Genomic DNA, 10,892 nt, shown 5'->3' on the forward strand with positions numbered 1-10,892 from the left:
CTGGGGCTCCTTGTCATCGTCGCTATGTAGCCCCTTGTCCTTGTTTTCGGCATTTATCTTGCCGGCCTATTTGAACACCCAACAATCACTATTAGTGTGGTTGTCTGGCTTATCAGGGGTGCCGTGAATTTGGCACGAGCGATCAAGTATGCGGTCCAGACCGGACGATCCCGGATTGTTTCTTTTGAACGGTTTTTTCCGCTGACCGGATTTTGAGCCACTGAATCCGGCGTTGACTGCCGTGTCTTTGGTGTTGTCTCCATTGTTCCGACACTTATGTCTTTTGTGCCGTGGCTTGCCGTTACTATCACGGACATCTGAAGTGCCGGAGTTTCTTGGCGTGGTGCTATTGCGAGCCAACCAGCTGTCCTCACCCGCGCAAAAGCGGGTCATGAGTGTCGTGAGGGCCGCCATGGACTTCGGTTTTTCTTGGCCACGGTGTCGGGCGAGCCACTCGTCGTGGATATTATGCTTAAAGACCGCCAAGGCTTCGGCGTCCGTACAGTCGGCAATTTGGTTCTTTTTAGTTAGGAACCGAGTCCAAAATTTCCTAGCTGACTCTCCAGGCTATTGGGTAATGTGGCTCAATTCATCAGCATCCGGTGGTCGCAGTAAGTGTCTTGGAAGTTGTCGAGGAATGCGTCCTCCAGGTTTTCCCAACTGCCGATGGAATTTTCCGGCAGGCTATCCAGCCAGTGTCAGGCCGGTCCTTTGAGTTTAAGGGGAAATACTTGATGGCATGTAGATCGTCACCGCGGGCCATGTGAATGTGGAGAAGGAAATCTTTGATCCATACCACGGGGTCTGTTGTGCCGTCGTATGATTTAATGTTTACGAGTTTAAACCCTTCTGGGAATTCATGATCCATTACTTTGTCAGTGAAGCAGAGGGGGTGTGCGGCGCCTCTATGCCGGGCTATGTTACTACGCAGTTCGAATAAGTCTGGTCGGCTATGTTCAGCCCAGCCCGGCCTGAACCGTACAAAAGGCCCCATCTTTGGAGGTATCTATGCTGCACGCCTTGCTAGACACTTCGAGATACCTATTAGGCATTATGAGAAAGAGGAGACACTGCTGCCTCCTACTTTTCTAGATTATAAGAGCATGGTAGCAGATGAGTTTATTGTTAACAATGATGATAAGATGCTTCTGTATAACCTGAGATTTAATAAGAAACACAATGAGAATATTATCTTGCCTGCGCCCTCTTTGTTTGATTTAACTGCAGGCCATTATCTCGTCTTGCCGACGGCCATTTACGTCCACCGAGGCCAGACATCAGCTCCAGAGCCTGAGCCGGAACCACCAATTGATCCTTATCGTCCATCATCTTATTAGTGGGATCCGGAGCAGATGGCCAGCCAGTGGCAGTACGATTACACTCCTCAGTACACCGGGGAGAGTAGCCTCCATGGCCATAGACCAACTTAGGCCAAAAGCCTAAGCTTGGGGGAGTACGTATTTCTTACTGACATTACATTCATGTTCACACACTCATTCTAGTTGTCGGTGCTCATACTTTTTCACTGTACTATCCATGCTAGTTTAATTTCTTTTTCTAGCTTTCATCTTGTGTGTTTGATAAACCTTAAGACAAACAAAAAAATTAGTTAGTTTAATTTCCATGCTTGTAGTATTAATTAAAAGAAAACCCAAAAAGATTTCTCGTTCTTCTTTTGCTTGTTGGGAGCTTTCCCGTGTAAATAGTTTTATACCCTTTCTTTCCTTTGGGGGTCAAGAGGAGAAGACCATAATGAAAATGTTTAGTGGCTCTCATATGCATGATTGTTGATTTAACCATGAGCCCATATTACCTTGTCTTCTCCCTTGAATTGAATGCTTGCAGATTCCTGTTTAGTCCGATGCACGTGTACTATTATTATTATACACACCGTTCGGTTGTGCAAGTGCAAGGCAATAATGACGATATATGATGGACTGATTGAGATGAGAGAAGCTGGTATGAACTCGACCTCTCTTGTTTTTGTAAATATGATTAGTTCATCGTTCCTGATTCAGCCTATTATGAATAAACATGTTTGCAATGACAATTAGAGATTATAGTTGCTTATGTCATGCTTAATTAGCTAGGAGTTTATAATGGTTTACCTTGCGTGCCAACATGCTATTAAAATGGTTGTGATGTCGTATGACAGGGTGGTATCCTCCTTTGAATGATTCGAGTGACTCGACTTGGCACATGTTCACGCATGTAGTTGAAACAAAATCAACATAGCCTTCACGATATTTTTGTTCATGGTGGATTATATCCTACTCATGCTTGCACTCGGTGTTGATTAATTTTAATGCATGTTCATGACTGTTGTCACTATCTCAGTTGGTCGCTTCCCAGTCTTTTGCTAGCCTTCACCTGTACTAAGCGGGAATACTGCTTGTGCATCAAACTCCATAAACCCCAAAGTTATTCCATATGAGTCCACCATACCTTCCTATATGCAGTATTTACCTGCCGTTCCAAGTAAATTTGTATGTGCCAAACTCTAAACCTTCAAATGAAATTCTGTTTTGTATGCTCGAGCAGCTCATGTATCAACTAGGGCTATCTGTATCTTCCATGCTAGGTGGGTTATTCTCAAGAGGAGTGGACTCCGCTCCTCATTAACGAGAAAATGGCTGGTAGCCGGTGAGGGAGTCCTGGATTAGGGGGTCCTCGGGCAGCCGGACTATATACTTTGGCCGGACAATTGGACTATGAAGATACAAGATTGAAGACTTCGTCCCGTGTCCGGGTGGGACTCTCCTTGCATGGAAGGCAAGCTTGGCAATTTGGATATGCAGATCTCCTTCTCTGTAACCGACTCTGTGTAACCCTACCCTCCTCCGGTGTCTATATAAACTAGAGGGTTTAGTCCGTAGGACAACAACAATCATAATCATAGGCTAGCTTCTAGGTTTAGCCTCTATGATCTCGTGGTAGATCAACTCTTGTAATACTCATATCATCAAGATCAATCAAGCAGGAAGTAGGGTATTACCTCCATCGACAGGGCCCGAACCTGGGTAAACATTGTGTCCCCCGCCTCCTGTTACCATTAGCCTTAGACGCACAGTTCAGGACCCCTTACCCGAGATCCTCCGGTTTTGACACCGACATTGGTGCTTTCATTGAGAGTTCCACTGTGTCGTCACGATAAGGCTTGATGGCTCCTTCAATCATCTGCAATGATGCGATCCATGGTGAGGTTTTCCTCCTCGGGCAGATCATCGTATTCGGCGGCTTTGCACTGCGGGCCAACTCGCTTAGCCATTTGGAGCAGATCGATAGCTACGCCCCTGTCCATCAGGTCAGGTTTGGAAGCCTCAACTACACCGCCGACATCCGCGGAGACTTGATCTTTGACGGATTTGTGCCCATGACAGGTTGTCACGCCCAAGATGCGACCCTATCCTAAAGGAAATCGTAGGCCCACCAAGGATAGAAGTGCATCTTGAAGACGCTTTTGCAAGGTGGATATCATTACATCAACATTACATAATAGATGGGGATACATATAAAAGGCATACCATGCCACACGAATACAACATCATCTTACATAAGAGCACCATCTGACTACGGATGAAACACAAATATACACTCAAACGACATCCACCCTGCTAGCCTAGGCTGCCGACCTGGAACCTAACCCCTGATTGAAGAAGAAGCAGAAGAAGAACTCCAAAACAAGCAAACATCACTCTCGCATCATGATCATTGCAAACCTGTACCTGCAACTGTTGTTGTAGTAATCTGTGAGCCATGAGGACTCAGTAATCTCGTTACCATGGGTATCAAGACTACCAAAGCTTAATGGGAAAGGAAGGGGTAAAGTGGTGAGGTTGCAGCGGCGGCTAAGCAAGTATGGTGGCTAACATACGCAAATAAGAGCGAGAAGAGAGCAAACGGAACGGTCGTGAAGCTAGCAATGATCAAGAGGTGATCCTGAACTCCTACTTACGTCAAACATAACCCAAAACCGTGTTCACTTCCCGGACTCCGCCGAAAAGAGACCATCATGGCTACACACGTGGTTGATGCATTTTAATTTGGATCGGATGTCAAGTTATCTACAACCGGACATTAACAAATTCCCATCTACCACATAACCGCGGGCACGGCTCTCGAAAGTTTATACCCTGCAGGGGTGTCCCAACTTATCCCATGATAAGCTCTCGCGATCAATGAAGGATATTACTTCTCCCAGGAAGACCCGATCAGTCTCGGAATCCCGGTTACAAGACATTTCGACAATGGTAAAACAAGACCAGCAAGACCGCCTGATGTGTCGACAATCCCGATAGGAGTCGCACGTATCTCGTTCTCAGGACACACTAGATAAGCTAAGCATACAGGTACTAACGTAACCCAAGTTGCCAAGGGATGGTCCCGCACGGTGCTCTAGCTTGGACCAACACTTAGACAAGCATTGGCCCGGGGGGGCTAAAATAAAGATGACCCTCGGGTTAATTACTCCCAAGGGAAAGGTATAGGTGGTAGGCAAATGGTAAAACCAATGTTGGGCATTGCTGGAAGAGTTTTATTCAAGGCAAACTGTCAAGGGGGTCCCATAAATCACCCAACCGCGTTAGGGACGCAAAATCCGGGAACATAATACCGATATGACGGAAACTAGGGCGGCAAGAGTGGAACAAAACACCAGGCATAAGGCCGAGCCTTCCACCCTTTACCAAGTATATAGATGCATTAATAATATAAGAGATATTGTGATATCCCAACATAATCCTATCGACCATGGAGCAATCTTCAACTTCACCTGCAACTAACAACGCTATAAGAGGGGCTGAGCAAAGAGGTAACATAGCCAGGGATAGGTAGCGCAGCATAGCGATAGAACGAAGCAACTAGCATAGCAATGATAGTAGTGAGATCCAGGGTAGCAGTCATCTTGCCTGAGATCCCGCTAGGAAGAAGAACGAGTCCATGAAGAAGAGGAACTGATGAAGCTGAACCAAGCGTAGACGAACGAATCCTCACGATCGCAACGAAACGGGAACTATCGAGAAGAAGCGCACAACATGGTAAACACACCACACATATACATGACATGATGCTCAACCAAGTATGATGCATGACGAAGTCTACATGAAGCTACTCATGGCAAGAGATGATGCAAACAAGAGCAACACATCAAGGCAAGTTTAAATGAGGCCGAAAACAACATATAACAATTCCGGTAAGTCCTCATATGAAAATTTAGAAATTGGTCCAGAACTGAATAAACCTTATGTTCAAGTTGTTAAAAAGCAAGTTAAGATGCACCAAGATGATCTACACGAGATTCTAGTCAAGTTACATATAAAGTTCATTTAATTCGGAGCTACAGCCTAGAAGATATGAGCAAAACAAGTAAAACATGACATTGATGCAAAATGCATACAAACATCAAAGAAACACCTCAAAACAAGGATGCAACATATAATATGAAACTTCATGCAAAATCAAGGAAGTTTCATATAGATCACACTCAAAACGGAGCAACGGTTCAACACATACACACACACCCAAAAACAAGCTGTCCAAAACAACAACCAGGCATCTAACAAGCATCAAAACAATATGCTACATCACCTCAACATAAGAACAAAACGCATGGGCATGAATCATAGGAAAATCATGAAAAACATGAACACTGAGCTATCTCCAGAAATCACTAGAACATGCTCAAAAGGACATGGCAAGATTGCAAGTAATAACAGTTTCAGACTTAGCAGAAATAACATCAGGTTGCAATGTTTAAAGCTATCAAACAACATGTTAAAGGAAGTTAACATGGAAAACAAAGGCATAGAGTGCTAACACTAAATACAAAGAACAAAACTCCCTTACTGAACTAATTCCAAAGATCAACAGAAAATATGGTAGCATCGATGCAAACATGGAAAATGATATGACAGATTCATACATGGCAGGAACAACAATAAGTAGGCATGTTGGTGAGCTTGTACCACTCACCACAGAGCAATACATGGCATGGCAAGGTGACCAACAGAAAGATGGCATATTTATAAAGCTAAACATGGCAAGAGAAAGTTCACAGGGTGCATGGATCACTAGCAAAGCTCATGGCAAAACTGAACTTAATGTTAATACGCTGACAGCAACATTATTTAGCAATTTGAGAGCAAGATTACAGAAATCTATAGCAGGCTATAAATGCAACCAGGGGCATGGATGGATAGGTCATGACATGTATAACAAAACATCCTTAGTGAACATCTCCAGAATATGCGTGGATTAATTGGTAGCATCAAGCAAAGATAGCAACATAATATAACAGTTTCAGCATAGCAAAACAGAAAAAGCAAATTCCCTACACGAGCTTGATTGTCGGAGTAATGGGCCACGTGTAGGCTAACCCGAGTCCCAGGACCTTTCAACACATCGGGGCAGGCCGCGCCCCTCAGGCCGAGTCCCTGGAGCCGACTCCAAGACAAGCCGAGTCCCAGACGGCGACTCCGAGATAAAGCCGACTCCAAGCTAGCGACCTCCAGAGAGGCCGACTATGGATAGTCGGCCCGTGACTCCTTCCTCATCTCGAAGTACGATGCGGGGTATGGTCACGGCGTGACCGTTCCCTCCCCTGCTCACAAAGGACCGGCATGGCTACAGTGAGCCGTATCGCTGAAAGATCTCCGGCGAGGCGCGGCACTGTTGCCATGCCTGCCCTGACCTCAGCCATAGTGCACAAAGCACCGTGCCCACGACACTGGCCTGTACGACCCGAAGACGGCGGGGCCGCCTGTCAGTGGGTGAACCGAAGGCGGCCCGAGTGCCCTGAAGACGGACCTAAGGGAGTCAGCCTCCCTGGAGTCGGCCGGCTCCTCCCCAGGGCCCCGCGAGCCATTAACCAGATAGGATGGGAAATGGCGACAGTGATCGCCCGATAGACGGCGGCACTGTTGCCACGACCCAATGACCAAACCTGCGTCATCCGGAGCGTCACTATAGTAACAAGCATGTCCGCGGGACCCGCCAGTCGGCGGGCCCCAGAAGCCAGCGGGAAGGACGGCGGCCTAAGAGACAGATGGCTGGGAGCCACGCCTAGCCGGATTACTATTGTAGCCCTCGGGGCACCCATGCAAAGGGTTCAGACCTTGATAGAGATAGACCAGATAGCATAGGGAGGAGAGAGAGCTAGCCTTGCCCTCCCCTGCCTCCCGATACAGCTCTAGGAGCACCATTGTAGTCACTTTGCCTTAGTGATCATGCGGAGACCCCGCAGAGCAGCAGTAGGGTTGTTATCTCCTAGGAGAGCCCTGAAGCTGGGTAAGTTCCGCCGGCGTGCATGTCTTCGCCTCATCCCGCTTCCGGGCACCGGCGACGTTCTACTCGCTCCCACCATGATAAGCCATCCTTTGGCATATGTCGCACCCAACCCCCGACATTTGGCGCCCACCATGGGGCGAGGTGCACCGTCGTCCGGAGATCTGCTCTAGACGGGAACCCTAATCCTCCCCGGCGAGCACAGCCAGCCCGGCACGCCGGATGGCGTCTATGCTAACGCGCTGCACGGTGCTGAGATCGCCTGTGTGCCCAGCTGCCTCGCCGATCTTATTGGCGAGGTTCGCCTCTCCGATGAGCTTGCATCCGATACAGGCACGAGTGGCCCCGAGAGCCTCCTCGCGGGCCTCCTCGACCAACTCCACGTCGCCGGCAAGCCTGCCATAGACTTGGAGTCCGTAGGCTCCACCGCCCCGATGCTGGTCGACTCCGACGCCGTGTCGCTTGACACTTTCCCCGCCGACGTGGTGGTCTATGACGAGCTGCTTCCTCACGCGGAGAGTGGCGGAAGCGCCATCACGGAGGTGCTCGTCATCAGTCATGACGAGCGCTCCGGTGAAGAAGCTCAGGACCCATTCGCCGCGGCCCTGCAAGACCTAACTGCACCCATCCCGGAGGATGCAGACGCCGAGACGCTGGAGACGCGCCGCCTTTAGATCATCGAAGGCGCCAAGAGGCTGGCGAGCATGAGGCGCTTGTCAGAAGCCTACCAGCGCGAGATGGATCACGCCGTGGGAAGATCGCCGGCTCCACCTGGGCCGAGCCGCCTAGGCGCAGTCCGACAGCGCGGCGCGACCATCGCCGACTTGTTCGGGGCAAAACGCCCCGTATACGCCACCCCTGCGGAGAACATCCGCGCTGCCCAAGCGGCGACTGACGAGCTGAAGAACTTCGAGGGCGAAGAGCGTCGCATGCTGACAGAGCGAGTCCAGCAGCTCCTCGACCTGGTTGCAGCGCAGAACACGACCGGCGGTCGCGCAGGCGCGCTGCAGCAACCGAATGACGACTTGCCTCCCCGCCGAGATCAAGGCGCGACGTCTCGGACGCCGACTGGCGGGGTCAGCGGAAGGAAAGAAAAGGAGTCGGCTGTCAGTCGCAGTCGGACTCACATTACCATTGAGCGCGACCAAGACGGCCGGCCGAGAGCGGTGGAGCGGCGGGATGACTACCTGCCTCCCCCACCCAGAAGAGAACGGCGAGTTTCCCCGCCACCCGTAGAACATCCGACTCTCGGCGACCGCCTTGGCCGTCAAGAGGGAGTCAAAGAGAACGACGCCCACCACCGGATCGACCGACTCCACCGATCCCTGGCGCTGGAATAAGAAGACGAGTTGGGTCCCCCCTGCTTTGGACCTCGCATCCGAGACGAGCCCTTACCCAAAGGGTTCACGCTCCCCCGAGACACACCCAAGTACACCGGCTCTGTGAAGCCGGAGGAGTGGCTGATAGACTACTCCAGAGCCGTCAGCATAGCGAACGGCAACAAGCGGGTTGGCGTGAAGTAAGTTCCACTCATGCTCCAGGGCACGGCGCGGACATGGTTGAACAGTCTGAAGCCCCGCAGCATCAACGGCTGGGTCGACTTCACTGAAGCCTTCATCCGCAACTTCACGAGCACATACAAGCGACCTCCCAAGCCACGCCAGCTTTCCTTGTGCGTGCAAGGCCCTGATGAGTCAACACGCGACTACCTCACGCGCTGGGGCGAGCTTCGGAACTCCTGCGAGGTTGTGCCCAAGGTGCAGGCTATCGAGTACTTCACTGCCGAGTGTCGAGAAGGCACCCTCCTCAAGCACAGACTCCTCTGCGACGAGCCAGAAACCCTCGACGAACTGCTAGTCATAGCGGACAAGTACGCCACGGCCGACTCCTCCATGAAGACAGAGATTCAAGTCAATGCGGCTGGCAAAGTGGCCCCTCAAGCTCCCAGAACTCCAGCTGGAGACACAAGTCGGCGGCAACAACAGAGCGACAACAAACGCTAGGCTCAACAGCCGACCTCCAACAGTCGGCAGGTTGCAACAGTCGAAGATCAACAGCCGGAGGGGCAGCCTCCGGCCAAACGGCAGAAGGGCGGCAAATCCAATTAGTTGCCGGCTTTTTCCTATGAGCAGACTCTGGACGGTCCCTGCAAGTTCCAAGTGGCGCGAAGCCGTCGAATCACACCACCCAAAAATGCCACTGGCTCACCAAAATCGCCAAGGGAGACGGCCTCCTTCCCCCTCCGCCTACTGGGCCGCCGCCTCCGCCGTCCCAGCAGCCGGCTGCTCGGCCGGTCGACGTTGTGCAGGATGAGTTCCCGGATGAGCACAGAGCCTATGTGGTGTTCACCAGTGTAGCAGATGACCGGCGCAGCAGGCGCCAACAGCAGCAAGAAGTAAATGCGGTCGCATCAAGTACTCCCAAGTTCATGCATTGGTCCGAAAAGCCTATCAGTTGGAGCAGAGCTGATCACCCAGAGGTGATGCCGAGTCCAGGCTCCTACGCCTTGGTCTTAGGTGCCACACTCGCCACAGATAGGCGGGCCGCTCGCTTCTCGCGAGTACTGATAGACAGAGGCAGCAGTATCAACATCCTGTACAAGGATACAATGGAGAAATTAGGAATCAAGCGAAGATAGCTTCAGAGCAGACGGACTATATTCCACGGAATCGTCCCTGGCCTTTCCTGCTCACCAATCGGCAAGATCCTGATAGATGTCCTCTTCGGAGACAAGGATCACTTCCGCCGAGAGCCAATTTGGTTTGAGGTGGTGGACCTTGAAAGCCCATATCATGCATTGCTTGGCCGACCCGCCTTGGCCAAGTTCATGGCGGTCCCCCACTACGCTTACCTCAATATGAAGATGCCGAGTTCCAAGGGAATCCTAACCGTGTCCGGCGACTACAGGAAGTCGTCCACTTGCGAGGCCGAAAGCAGTCGGCTGGCCGAGTCCTTGGTGATCGCGGCCGAGAAACGGCTTCTTGATCGGGTTGTGGCGATGGCCGGCAAGCAGCCCGAGTTATCGCCCGACCCCAAGGAGTCGAAAGCAGAAGGATCATTCAAGCCGGCCAAAGAAACAAAGAAGATACCGTTGGACCCGGAGCACCCGGAGAGGTACGCTGTCATGGGCACAGGCCATGACAGCAAATAGGAAGACGAGCTCGTCGATTTCCTCCGTGAGAATCGCGACATCTTCGCATGGTCCCCCAAGGACATGCCTGGTGTCCCGACGGAATTCGCCGAGCAAAAATTACACGTCTGATCTGATATGAAGCCCGTCAGGCAGCCCTTGTGCCGCCTGTCAGAAGAAAAAAGAAGAGTTGTTGGAGAAGAGATAGCCCGGCTTCTTGCAGTCGGCTTCATCATGGAAGTGTTTTTTCCAGAGTGGTTGGCAAACCCGGTTTCGGTACTGAAGAAAAACAAGCAATTGCAGATGCGCATTGACTACACGAGCCTCAACAAAGCCTGCCCAAAGGATCCGTTTGCTCTGCCAAGAATCGATCAGGTGATAGACTCCTCAGCCGGATGCGAGCTGTTGAGTTTCCTAGACGCATATTCAGGATATCACCAGACCAAGCTGAACCCGGCTGACAGACTGAAGACCGCCTTCA

This window comes from Triticum dicoccoides, chromosome 6B (genome assembly GCF_002162155.2).
Source record: "Triticum dicoccoides isolate Atlit2015 ecotype Zavitan chromosome 6B, WEW_v2.0, whole genome shotgun sequence".
Classification (NCBI taxonomy): Eukaryota; Viridiplantae; Streptophyta; class Magnoliopsida; order Poales; family Poaceae; genus Triticum; species Triticum dicoccoides.